The following is a 13797-nucleotide window of genomic DNA, read 5'->3' as shown; positions in this document are numbered from 1 at the left end:
GTGAGGACCCAAAATGTGGACTAAATTGTAAGTACAATTTAGGATGCTACATTTAGTCCCCACTTTAGCGGGAGTATGAGCTTATAAAAATACTCATGGTAAAGTAGATGAAAGAGAGATGAAGAAAAGGAGGAATGTGGAGCAAAATCACAAGGAGTATGTAGCATCATAAAATTGTGACCCTTGCAATTTTCGACCGCATTTGGGTCTTTTTATTGGCGGATGAATCCCTAAGCCTGATCGGAGACCTTAAACATGCTCATGCCATCAATAACTTGCATGTTTCATCATTCTACATTGTCTCTTAGCTTCTACTTGTCCTAAATTAGGGCAAGACAGGGGCGTGGCGCCCCTATCCTCCCTAGGACAAGGGTGTAGTGCCCTTGTCCTAGCCCTATTTTGGGTCCCCTTTGGTCCTATCTTGCATTGAGTTTGTCAATTGTTGAGCGGGAAAAGTTTCCCTATATCGGCCTACAGTGGGAAATTATCTAAACACCCCTAATTGGCAAGTATATAAGTATCATAGGTTAAATGATTGTTTGTAATATTTCAACTATTTCTTTCACTTCTAATCACGAAAGGTCTTTTGTCTAAGGTTTTGCTTCGCTTAGATTTTTCTTTACCTTATTGTTTGTTTGATGATGTCATTATAATAATAATTAAGTTTAGATTTCAATCTTAAGATATAAATCCGATGGAGTTTTACATAAAGTAGTTTACACAATTGAGGAAGGATATGCAGCAACTCCTTTAATGAAAGCATCCATATACCCTTTTCAATATCTTCCCACTAATTATAGTGATCATGGGGCAAAGATCTAGACAATGGAGTGTAGGCCATGGTTCAATAGTCGGGAAAACTTTGTCACTTTTGTCTACCCATTGATAGAAATCCCTTTCAAGGGTTCCTTAGGGACCAATTCATTCTACATAGATTGATTATATGTAGAAACCCTAGAATTGGCAAGCGATCATGTTTGTCACATGATCCTTGTACTCATGTTTGCATGCTCACCGGTATATATAAATTGAGATAAACTAATAGAGCTAACAAATAGAAATTCAAGATAGTTGAGAGACATGAAAGACAAAAAAAAATAACTTTCAAGATATTATTGTAAGTTTGTAAGTATGATAGTAGTTCTTTATAAATTTAACGTTCTTCCACTATTTTGTTAATTGTTAATTAATTTTAGTCTACCTGTAGTATTGTTGGTGTGTATATATGTCATATTCTAATACTTGATCAGGCACAATCATCTTGCGATTATGAGAACTAAGTATAAGATCTTCAATGGGTTCTTTGCATTCACTTTTCCAGAGAGAAGCAAAATAAACAAATATGCTTAAGAAGATTTAGAAATGAACTTAATATAAAGAAATGGCCAAAAGGTCATTCACTAGATAACAATAATCAACAAATCCATAACATAAGAATTCACAAATTAAAAATTCACAAGTGTTTCAATTCACAATGACAATGGTTTCATATCCCATCCTTTATGGGTACCCTTGGACACACCTATTGGCCACTAGACTTTGATCACCCTTTCAAGGCTTGATCCAATGTTACAAGGAAATATAAACATCATGGTAAACGAGTCTTGGGCTTGTGAAATGCTGGGTTGGGGTTTGGGATAGACTAGCCTAGTCTAAGCTCTTGGGTCCTTCCCTTGGATCACCTGGTGTTCTCTGCACACCCTAGGGTCTCTAGGACTTCCCTTGCTTGAGGGATCCCCTGACCTTTCCCAATCCACCAACCAATGAGTTGCAATACTGCTCCTAAGGTCTCACCTACTCATGAGACTCAAAACCCCTTACTATGGCTAATAAGGGCTAGGCTTGTTCCACACCTTCCAAGGTCTTAGCAAGGATAGGTCAGGTCTCTAACAAGGTTTTTCCACCCATCCATGTGCCCCCAAGAGGTTTCAAGCTTTCAACCCCTTACCAATTTCACTATTTTGTGTTTTTGCCTACAAAATAGGGCTACAAGGATTTTGACCAATTAGGCCTCCTACCCGATCCTTTAGGGCTCCCACTCACAAACGATGCACAAACTACCCAAACTCCCAAAATGGACTACCATTCATTTGGCAAGGGCTCAAGGATTTCTCTGGTTTTGGGCCTCCAAGTGGTCGTACAGTGCCCAGGGTGAATTTTGGGGTTATTAAGGGTTTTGTGAGGGTTTTTAAGGTCTGCCTGGGTCACAGTGAATGTTTTGAGTTTTAGCCACTTTTTCTGGATTGGTGGAGGCTCCTCCTTCACACCAATGATGCTTCACACACTCCTCTACACCTCCTCCAAAGGATGCACTCTCCTCTGACCAACCTTTCTCTCCAAGACCTTTGCAACTTAACCCTTCCTAGTCGGGCACTATTCAGTCTCGCCTAGGATTGGGTCTTTTGATGGCCTCCTTGCATTTTCAAAGGCCCTACTTGCTTTACAATATAGTACAAGGTCTGCACTCTCATTCCCCATGGTTTCATGGTAGTTCCACAATGGGGAATGGAGTTATGATTCCATTTGCACAAACCAGTCCAAAACTGCACAGTGAGAAGACAACTTACAAAATATTTACAAGCACACCACACTTACAAACCAAAACCTAATCCAATTTCTCAAAATGAAATTATTTACACCTTGGAAGACACTCCATAGAGTTTTGCGCGTAAATCAATCCATTAACAATCTTCCTTTACTCCATTTGTGCCGACTGGCAACAAAATTGTAGTCACAATCAGTCAGTTTGCTTGGGCCGTACAATGTCTGACATCCAACCCATTAACTTAGGGTTTGCAATATCTTATAATACCTAGACCTTGGTCAGTGTGCCAAAATTAGGGCTCTCCATGCTCAATAAGAGTCTTTGACCTTTCGGGTGGAAAAGTTGCTTGACAACTTTTAAAAGTTGTCATGCAACTTTTGCATCTTTTGAGCAACTTTGCCATTGTTGCTTTTCATGACTCCTAGGCCTATTTTGGGATATCCTAAGGACAACATCATGCCAATAAGTCCTAACACACATCCAAGGCACACTCAGCCTCTCCTGCACAAGAAATCACAACAAAAACACTAAGGACCTAAAACTAGGACCTAGTCAAGAACAAATGAGCTCATGGCTCTTATTACATATACAATGGCTTCAAAAGAAGCATAACACCGACAAAGCAAAGAAGGAGGAAGAGCTTGGAAGGGTGCTCCTACACCATGAAATCATAACAAGTGCAAATTAGTGGATCTCAACAATGCCACACATACTATCATTGATGGTTACTAGTCCTTTGCAATTAAGACTGTCAACATTGATGGCCAAAGGCCAAATCAACACATCTATGCCTTTAAAAAAAAATTCTTGAAACTGACTTGCAAAACCTACACAAGAACTAGGACCAGTCTCTTGGACTTCCAACCTCCCAAACCCTCCAACAAGACTCTGTTTTGCAGCAATGACACTAGTAATTTCAATTTGTCACAGTCTGTCCTTCTAGGACAGTCAATAGTGTTTGTGTTCTTCCTTTACAACATGATCTCCAACCTTTTTGATCAGATGCATGGGGCCCCCACACATCTCTCTATCATCAAACATAAGGTGAATTAATCTCTATTCATCGAACATGGTGTATATTCAATCTTGTTGTCCTTAAATGTCTGATACATGGAGATATCAGACCCTCAATCCTTCACCAAAAATACAATGTGAGAAAGAGAGAGTGAGCTTAGCATAGAAATGCTTCCATGAAGAAATGAGAGAGGCACCTCAAATATATAAATATGAGAGTGGAGTTGCAAATGTAACTCCCAGGTCTAAGCATGTCATCTAACATCCTATGTGTGTGCAAAGTGCCACAATCCTCATACAAAGAAAATATAATAATCCACATATTTGGAATAAATAAAATGAGATGAGACAACTCAAATAAGACAAAGGACTTGTAGGGATTCCTTAGGAATATTCCTACAAGTAACAACTAAAAGGAAATTAACTTTACCAAGTAAAGGTTAATTCCCAACAATAACAAATGATACAGAAAGTAAAATAGAAGATTAGAGTTAGTTATCAAGAGAGGTAAGTAAATAATTAAGTAGTAAAAAATCACAAGAGCTTATAATAACATGAATACAAAATAAGCTAGAGGAGTGGATACATATATTGGAAGGAAGGGAGACAAAACCAATCAATGAGAAAAATAGCTCTAACTACCAAAAAATAGTGGGATTTACACTCATAAAATATGTCGCCTACCATAATATTCATCTATAGTCAGTTTGACCCACTCACTTATAAATAATCCAACTAAACTGAATGTGTAGGAAAATAAAATACATCCAACTAAAAATGAATTAGAAACCTAGAATTTAACACCATCCTTACGTGTAGACTAGGTGGGTGAAATGATGGGTCCTAGCAATTGAATCTTTATGAGATATATATGTACAAATAGATTCCCCTCAAGAGAAGAAACCCCTTCAAAAAGAGAGATAAAACCCAACCCATAAATAATGGAAAAAAAACCACCCAAGTAGAGAGAAATTAAGGGCTAAGTATACCTTAAAGAAGTAACCTCTTACATCTCTAGAAAATATCATATATCAAAAAACTTATTGTAAAATGTTTTGTGAAGGTGTTGACATCTATTTGGAATTTAGGAGGTGTTGGAAATGAACAATTGGTCTGTGAATAAGCTCTTGATTTTAGTGAATGTGAACCTCTATGTGACTGGTGCTATGAAATTGTTATGGTACTAGAGTTTTTATAGAATATGATAAATGGTCATTCGAGATAAATACCAAACTTGGGGAGAATATGTTGAAGGCAAATAGATTTTTCTACTAAGATAGAGTTGTACCATTCCCATTAGGTTGATAACCTAAAATGGAAACCTGATGGGGGGCAATGTTGAAAACATGCAAGGGAGTCAAAGGCTACAAGCTTAAGAAAAACATCCAAAGTAGGTTTCAAGTAGATAAAGTCATTCTAAACCAAATGTGACTCATACAACTAACTTATGAAAAGAACAAAGAAGATCAAGAACAACTAATTTAGATAAAGTATATAAATTCATTTCATCTCCCTGATTGGGTTTCTCTTCTTCCATTGGTGTTGTCCCTTCCTTTTCCAGAAAATTGGCTTTAAAGGCTCTTGTATTTGGGTTAGCTAATTCCCTATCAGCACTAGAGCTGCTCCCTTTGATCCCATTTTTAATAGGTTTACCAGTACTTAGTGGTTCATACAGTCCTCTTAGGAGTTGGACCATCTAAACCATGGTGCGCCTCATATTATCTTGAAACCAGTGCGCCTCATATTAGCTATAAACCTATGCCCCCTATTGGTAGTTGATGGAGAAAGAATACCATTCGTTGTACATATCAATGAGGAGTGCTTTACGTCTAGATAATAATCAAATTTATTTTTATTTTTTTTAAATAAATAGCCATTGGAATTCTGATGGCAACTAAACTATGCACCAACGGCCAAACCGTCGGACCAACAGTATTCTCGTTGGTGCAAAATTTTTGGTTGCCATCAGAATTCTGACGACAACTAAAGAAACATCCAACAAGGATGTTGTATATCCGACAACACTTCCTTGTCGGACGATCGTCGATGCATATTACTGGGTGAGCGTCAGAATTCTGACAGCCATCCAATGACATTTTTGGCTGGAGGAGTGATCATGGCCACCATCGAAAGAGTTCACGATGTCGTCGAAATTCTGACGTTCAATGGCATCGTCGAGAAGTCCGATGATGAGTTTTTGACGAATTCATTTGTCGACAATCTGACGAAAAGTAGTTGAAATTTCGATGATAAACCGTCGAAAATTAGCCCCGAATGTACTAGTGTCTCCAACAAACTCTCCCTAAGATCAAGACTTAGAAAGAAGTTTTTTACATGATCTCTAGATCCCCCTTTGATAGCAATGCCAAAGCTCTAAAACAGATAACCAAATTGTCTCTCTAAAAACAAAAACATGAATCTCTCTCCCCCTGAAATACATAACCAAATCGACAAACTACTCCAGCAGAGGAGTGGCACCAACTCACCAATCCAGATAAAAAGATAAGGCTCTGAAATCCACCGAATTGATGCAACTCAATGCATCTAGTTCTCATCAGGAGGGGTAGATACCCCAAATTTGTCTCTCAAGTAGACAAATGTATCTGCGGGCAAAGGTTTAGTGAAAATATCAGTTGTGTGTTCCTTTGTAGATACATACTCTAGCTTCACCTTCTCTTCACTGACTTTCTCTCTCAAGTAATGATATTTGATTGACACATGCGTAGTCTTTGAATGTTGCACCGGATTCTTTGACATGCTGATAGCACTAGAATTATCACAGTATATAACAATAGGCTCATCATAAATAACTCGTATATCCTTCAATATTTGCTTCATCCAAACTACCTAAGTGCAATTACTAGCAACAACAATGTACTCAGGTTCAGCAGTAGATAAGGACACTGAATCTTGTTTCTTGCTAGCCCATGAAACCAAATTCTTACCCAAAAATAATGCTCCACCGATAGTACTCTTCCAATCATCAACATCACCAGCCCAACCAGCATCAGTGTAGGCACATAGCATGAAATCATCATTCCTCAGATACCATAATCCATAGTCCACAGTTCCCTTCAGGTATCTAAATATCGTCTTCATAGCAGTGACATGAGTCTCTTTTAGATCAGCTTATATCTAGCAGTCATGCACACAACATGCATAATGTCTAACCTAGTCTGAGTAAGATATAGCAGTCCACCAACCATATATTTGTACAAACTCTGATTAGCTTTACGAGATTCATCATTCTTAGACAATTTACAGCTAGTCACCATAGGAGTTCCAACCGATTTGGAGTCATCCAATTGAAACTTCTTCAGCAATTCCTTCACATACTTAGGTTGAGATATGAATATACCTTTTCCAGTCTGTGCAATTTGCAAACCTAAGAAAAAATTTCATCTCACCAATAATAGACATATCAAATTCCTCCTGCATATCATCGGCAAACTTCATGCTCAAGTCATCATCACCACCAAATATTATGTCATCAATAAAGACTTCAATAATTAGGATGTTATCATTTTCAATCTTAAAGTACATATTACTGTCAGCAGGACCTTTACTAAATCCCAATTTCAACAAATATTTATCTAGTCTAGCATACCAGGCTCTAGGAGCTTGTTTCAATCCATAAAGAGCTTTCTTCAGCTTACAAACCATGTCTCCATCATCAGATAATAAAAATCCATCAAGTTGCTCAATGCAAACTTCTTCCTCAAGATTACCATTCAAAAAGGCACATTTGACATCCTTCTGATATACCTTGAAATCTTTATAAGCAACATAAGCAAGAAACAATCTAACAGCTTCAAGTCAGGCAACTAGAGCAAAAGTCTCCTCATAATCAATCCCTTCTTGTTGTGAATATCCTTTGTAGACCAGTCTAGCTTTATTTATGACAACTTCACTGACTTCATTCAATTTATTTTTGAATACCCATTTAGTACAAATAGCATTCTTATCCTTAGGTCTAGGCACAAGTTCCCAAGTGTTATTTTTCTCAATCTGATCTAGTTCTTCTTCCATAGCTCTCATCCAACTTTCATCTTTACAGGCTTAAGCAACATCTTTAGGTTCAACTTTGGAAATCAAGCATACTTCTTCAGCAACTAACCTTCTTCTAGTCATCACACCTTTATTCTTATCACCAATAATCTGATTTCAGAATGGTTCAGACTTACATACATCAGAGTCTTCTGATTGTTCTGATTCTCAGGTTCATGCACTCCTTCACCAGCAACATCCGGATTCACAGTCTCTACCGGATCATTCTTCTTAGGCTCTTAAGGTTGAATAGGGGCTAAAACAATATGTTGTCCATCATCATAACCACATGCTCTGATCTCTTTCCCAAGGTTATCATCCACCTTCACATTTGCACTTTCTACTATCTTTCTTAGTCTTTTATTGTAGCACCGACAGGCCTTGCTCTTTGTTGAATATCCCAAGAAATTCCCTCATCACTTCTAGCATCAAAATTTCCTATATCCTCATCTCTTTTGATATAACATTTGCTACCAAATACTCTGAAATATCTCACAGTAGGAACATGACCAAACCAAAGCTCATAAGGGGTCTTACTAGTATCTCCTTTGATGTGAACTTTTTTGAATGTGTAAACAACATTACTAATAGCTTCTCTCCAGTAGATCTTTGGAAAATTTCCTTCAATTAGCATAGTCCTTGCAGCATCTAAAACAGTTATGTTCTTCCTCTCAATAACTCCATTCTGCTGAGGGGTTCTAGGAGCAGATAATTGTCTTCTAATCCCATGCTTCTCGCAGAATGAATTGAACTCACCGAAATAGAATTCTCCACCTCTATCAGATCTCAGACACTTCACCTTCAATCTAGACTCAGTCTCAACCTTAGCTTTGAATATCTTGAATTTATCAAATGTTTATGATTTCTCCTTCAAAAAGACAACCCAGATCATCCTATAATAATCATCATTTAGCAGCATAAAATATCTATCACCCTACACACTTCTAATATTTGTAGGTCCACATAGGTCAATATGCACAAGATCCAGTAGTCCATCAGATGTATATTGTTTTCTCTTGAAAGAAATTCTTGTTTGCTTACCCAACTGACATTCCTTACATATCAGATTAGTAGGCTTAACAATCTTAGGAAGATCTCTAACAACATGTGTAGAACTGATCTTAATCATTGAATCAAAATTTACATGACACATTATCCTATGCCATAACCAACTCTCATCAATTTGAGCAATCAAAAAACTTTTATCACCAGCATTCAAATGAAAAATATTACCTTCAGTCTTAGTTCCAGATGCAAACTCTATATTGAAGGCATTTAAGATCTTACATTTACCATCCTTGAATTGTAGATCATAACCTTTATCAATCATATGTCCAACACTCAAAACATTATGTTTCAAACCTTCAACATACAAGGCATCACCAGTGTTATGCTTACCATCAAAAGAAATAGAACCTCTCCCACAAATCACACAGGCTTTGTCATCTCCAAATCTAACTATTTTACCATTATATCTTTCCATTCTCACAAATTTACTTCTATCACCATTCATATGATGTGAACAACCATTGTCAATCACCCATTCATCTTTCTCTTCAACTTTAGCAGCTAAATATTTCTCCCCAATAGTACAACTAGTGGAATCAACAGGTACAAGTCCATCTTCCTTAATGACAAGGAATACAATGTCATCTCCTTCAAATTCTTCATCTGTAATACCTTCATCAGTAGCATAATAACAATTCTTCTAATTCCTGCACTTTTGATTAGGCTTGTAAGGCTTGTCATACTTAGCCATTCTCTTCGGTCATCTAGAAGCAAAATGTCTTATCTTGTTACAAGAGAAACATTTCAAACGCAACTTTCCATCATACTTACCAGCACCTTTAGGCAATCAGTGCTTCAAGTTCATCCAACTCTCTTTCTTTATCTTCCATCTCTCTCCTCTCTCTTTCATATCTAGATATTTTGTACTCATTAGGATCATATTTTTTCTTACTGGATACAAATGCAGATGCTCTAAATGTTGTCTCAAAATTTCCATGTGATTCTCAAAATTCGCTCAGCTCAAATCCAACAAGCTTTCCAACCAACATATCTCTTGTCACAGTAGTCACACTCTAAATCTCATCAATAGCAACAACCTTATGTTTATAGGTAGGAGGCAAATATCCCAGCACCTTAGCAGCAATTTCATCTTCCTAAATGGCTCCAGTAGCACATCTAATACCTAGGACAAGGTCATTCACCTTAGCCATAAAAGTGTATGTTCTCATCATCTCTCATATTCAATGTCTCATACTTTCCTTTCAAACTCTGCAACTTACCAACCTTCACCTGTTTATCACCTTCATGCAGTACCTCAAGCTTTATCCAGATCTCATGTGTGGTCTGAAGTCCCATTACATTTGTCATCTCAGAATCAGTCAGGGTACTAAGCAATGCTTCCTTTGCTCTAATATTATGTTCTGATTCCTTAACCTCATTAGGAGTAGACGGTCCATTCTAAGGAACATCATAGGCATTCTTTGTAATCTTCCAATAATCTTCAACAAGACATTTCAAGTGCACTTCCATCTGGTCCTTCCAAATAGAATAGTTACTTTCATCAAATCTTGGACTGTCCTTCTTAAAGATAACACCTTGAGCTGCCATCTCAGATCTCCTCAAGTAGTTAAAGTTCTATTGGAAGATCTAGCTCTAATACCAATTGTTAGCAGCAACCAAGAAGGAAGACTGAGAGGGGGGGTGAATCAGTCTTCACTGAAGTAACAAACAAAACAAAGATCTGATAAACTACAATAATAAGACAGATAAGAAAATTAATAGCACAACACACAACACCAAGATTTTGACATGAAAAACTCGGTTAAGGGAAAAACCAGGGTGGGAACCTACCCACATAAGATGATACTCTGCAGTAGTATGTGAAAATGTTACAATGGGGATATTGGCATGATGATGATTTTTGTATTCGATGACTTTATGTGTTGTCATTGATGGCACACATCTGTTTTGTTTGTTTTAGTTAAGTAAAACCGGTATCATATGTACAAGGAGTCTAACCAGTATGAAGGTGTCTAACCGGTATATGTTGACAACTGATATATGCAGTAAAGACAATTAGTTTTGATCTATTCCACTCACACCAGCTTCGAGATACAATGGAGAGCGACAAGGAGGCACATGGAGATAATTGGTATATGAGTTGGAAGCGGTTAACACTCAACCAGTATTTGATGTTCCAACCGGTTTCACAGATTGTGTGATGAGTTATCACCTGTTGTGATGAGTTATCTCTAACTGACATTTTTGGCAATGATTTGTGATGTGTTATGGAAGATTGTCTAGATTCATTGAACCTAGGAAACTGTGTTGAGGTTCTTGAGCCGACATGAAATCTAATGTCTATAAAAAGACATTGTGATGAGTTATTTTGATATGTAAGATACAAGTGGTGTTATGAATTAGAGTTGATGCAATTTATTGAAGGAGTTGCAAAGCATGTCGCTGATGCAAAATTGAGTGAGCAGAAAAGGATCTATACAAGCAAGATATGCTATTTCTAGATCAACCACCTGTTGTTTTCTAATCACTACAACAATCAAATCCCCTAACCGGTTAAGCTCTAACAAGCTTCATTGTACAAATCCTCTAACCAGGTGATCCATTAGCTTGGATTTGAAATCCTCTATCGAGGTTACTCCTAACAGGGTATTACCTTTAACCAGGTACAAATCCTAACAGGGCATTGGGATCTTTAGCAGGATTCACTCCCAACAGAGCACTCTGTAGACCTTAACCGGTCAGTTACCTATTTCTGCAGATAGATAACTTGTGAGTCCCATCTCACCGTGGTTTTTCCCAATTGGGTTTTCCACATATAAACACTTGTATTATGGTGAATGGTTTACTTTTTATGGATGCTTTTATATCATTTTGGATTGCATGCAAGGTCTTAAGTAAACTTGTTAAATGTTTTCACCGGTATGGGTTTAAAGTGTGATTGTTTTTTCTATCACTGATTCACCCCCCTCTCGGTGCTTTATAAGTCTATCAAGGGAATGCACATGCATTCAGGAACATTTCCTAGAGATCACTCCTTAAATATAATGGCCCGGGAGGCTACAACCCTCAAGGAAGTCTCTCTAACTTACAATAAAATTCAGACTACAATCTGGAAGAAGTGAACTGAAAGAATAGCATCTTCAAATACCTGATTACAGTTTTGGTTAAGAACACATGTTTGCCCTAAAACACCAATATCACCTCAAACTCAACACCAAAGGATAAATCACTTGTTTGCACACAAGCCTCTCTCTGATAATGCAGACACAACATTGACACCCAAACTACATGAATATATCACCTATATATGCAATTCATCAACCTTGACAATAAGGTCAGCTAAACCCTCAACCCTCAATTACAAAATTACATCACATGATACAAAGATCAACCACTAGACAAATATAATGATTTGCAAGACATAAAATGTTCCTAAATAAAATTCCCAAATGCACAACACCACCAAAAATCATGCCAAGATCAACCGCAACACGCTACACCACGAGGAAAATCGCATAACATGCAAATCATCACCGGTTGATAGAAACCACCAAAAAAATTGTACAAAGATCAATGCGAATCACCAAAACAAATAGGACATGACTAAGAAACATCAGCAAGCATGTTAGAATCATCAAGAATAGTTGCACCAACACCACTTTTCAAATCTTCATCGGTCAATGTCTAAAAGCTCAAGAACACAACCAATTAGCAACTGTCACAAAGAAAGATAAATTTTGAAGCACCAAATCATGATCCATCTAAAATGAAGATACACAAGACCATCCCAAGAAATATCCCAAAAACTCAACACAATATATGATCACACTAGAATATACCGGAGGATATACCGAACTCTGCAAAATAGTGATCATCAAACCAAAACTACAAACTGAATCATAAGATCTTCCCAATCTACAATCACCAGAATAAATCATAGGAATATGTTGACATCAATGACAACAACATATCCTAGCAGCAGCAATGACCAACAATATCCAATAGGCATTGGGTACTCTAGTCCTGGACATCGGAGGCCCAGGATCTTGGGGGAAGTGCATATCATGAAAATTTGAGTAAAATTCATAGTGTGAACAAAATCAAGACTTCAATTAGGCCTCAGGGGACGAACACCAAGGTGAGGGCCCAAGTGAGGACAAAATTGTAAGGGAGTACAATTTAGGACGCTATACAAATCATTTTGAGATGTTAATTGATCATTATGTGTTGAGTTGAGAAAAATTGATGAGTAATTAAAGGGCTCCGTATAGACTATTTTTTAAAATGTCAAATTTTCTAAATAACTTTCTTTGTTAGTTTTGTTGGTTTTAGTATGTCATGATACTAGTCACAAGTATGATGTTAATCATTTAGTTGTGGCTTGGAATGACTTGTCAAAATATTAATGAACATTGTCATATTTTCTAGATCTTCAGGTATAACTTTGTCTTAAGTCTATAAGTGAGTAACATTTATATATATTTACATGGTCTAGTATTTCACATATTTCATTACAAAATAATTTTGAATGGTATTTTGTAGATCCTATCTTTATAAGCATCTAATTATTCTAGAGCTACATCTCCTTATTTTTAAGGTGTAATAAAATATTTTGACCTCGAAAAAATCTTCAAAAAATTTAGAATGAGAATAATAATTAGATGTAAGAGAAGACATGATGATATTCCCTTAAATTTTCTATTCACACATCCTTTACACCTCCTAAAATTGGAAGTAATAGTTTGGAAGGCGTAGTGGAAGTTGCAGGTTGGTTTACCTTATAGCCCTTCAAAAATTTAAATCTCTTAAATCATTCATTGTGGATTGCACGCTTGATTGATCACTTGTAATGTTGTAGTCAAACCTTGGAAGTGGAAAGAGGAATAATTTTAAAATCCTCCTACCATTCATTTATATGTTGCCTCTTATCGCCTTACTGGATTTGCAGACTCATTGTTTCTATTGTTATGTTTCTTCTCAATGCATCTCAAGTTTATTCATATAAATTTCCTTATTGCCATAATTTTTTTTTTTGGAAGAAGCATAAAGAAATCACAAAATATCATTGACAAAACCAGAAGAAAAGGAACAACAAGGAAGTTGTCCTCTACAAACACAAAATAGGACTATCCAAAGAAGGCACAGAGTGGCTAGAGCTATAC

This window comes from Cryptomeria japonica, chromosome 10 (genome assembly GCF_030272615.1).
Source record: "Cryptomeria japonica chromosome 10, Sugi_1.0, whole genome shotgun sequence".
Lineage (NCBI taxonomy): Eukaryota > Viridiplantae > Streptophyta > Pinopsida > Cupressales > Cupressaceae > Cryptomeria > Cryptomeria japonica.
Note: the sequence above shows the minus strand (reverse complement) of the source record.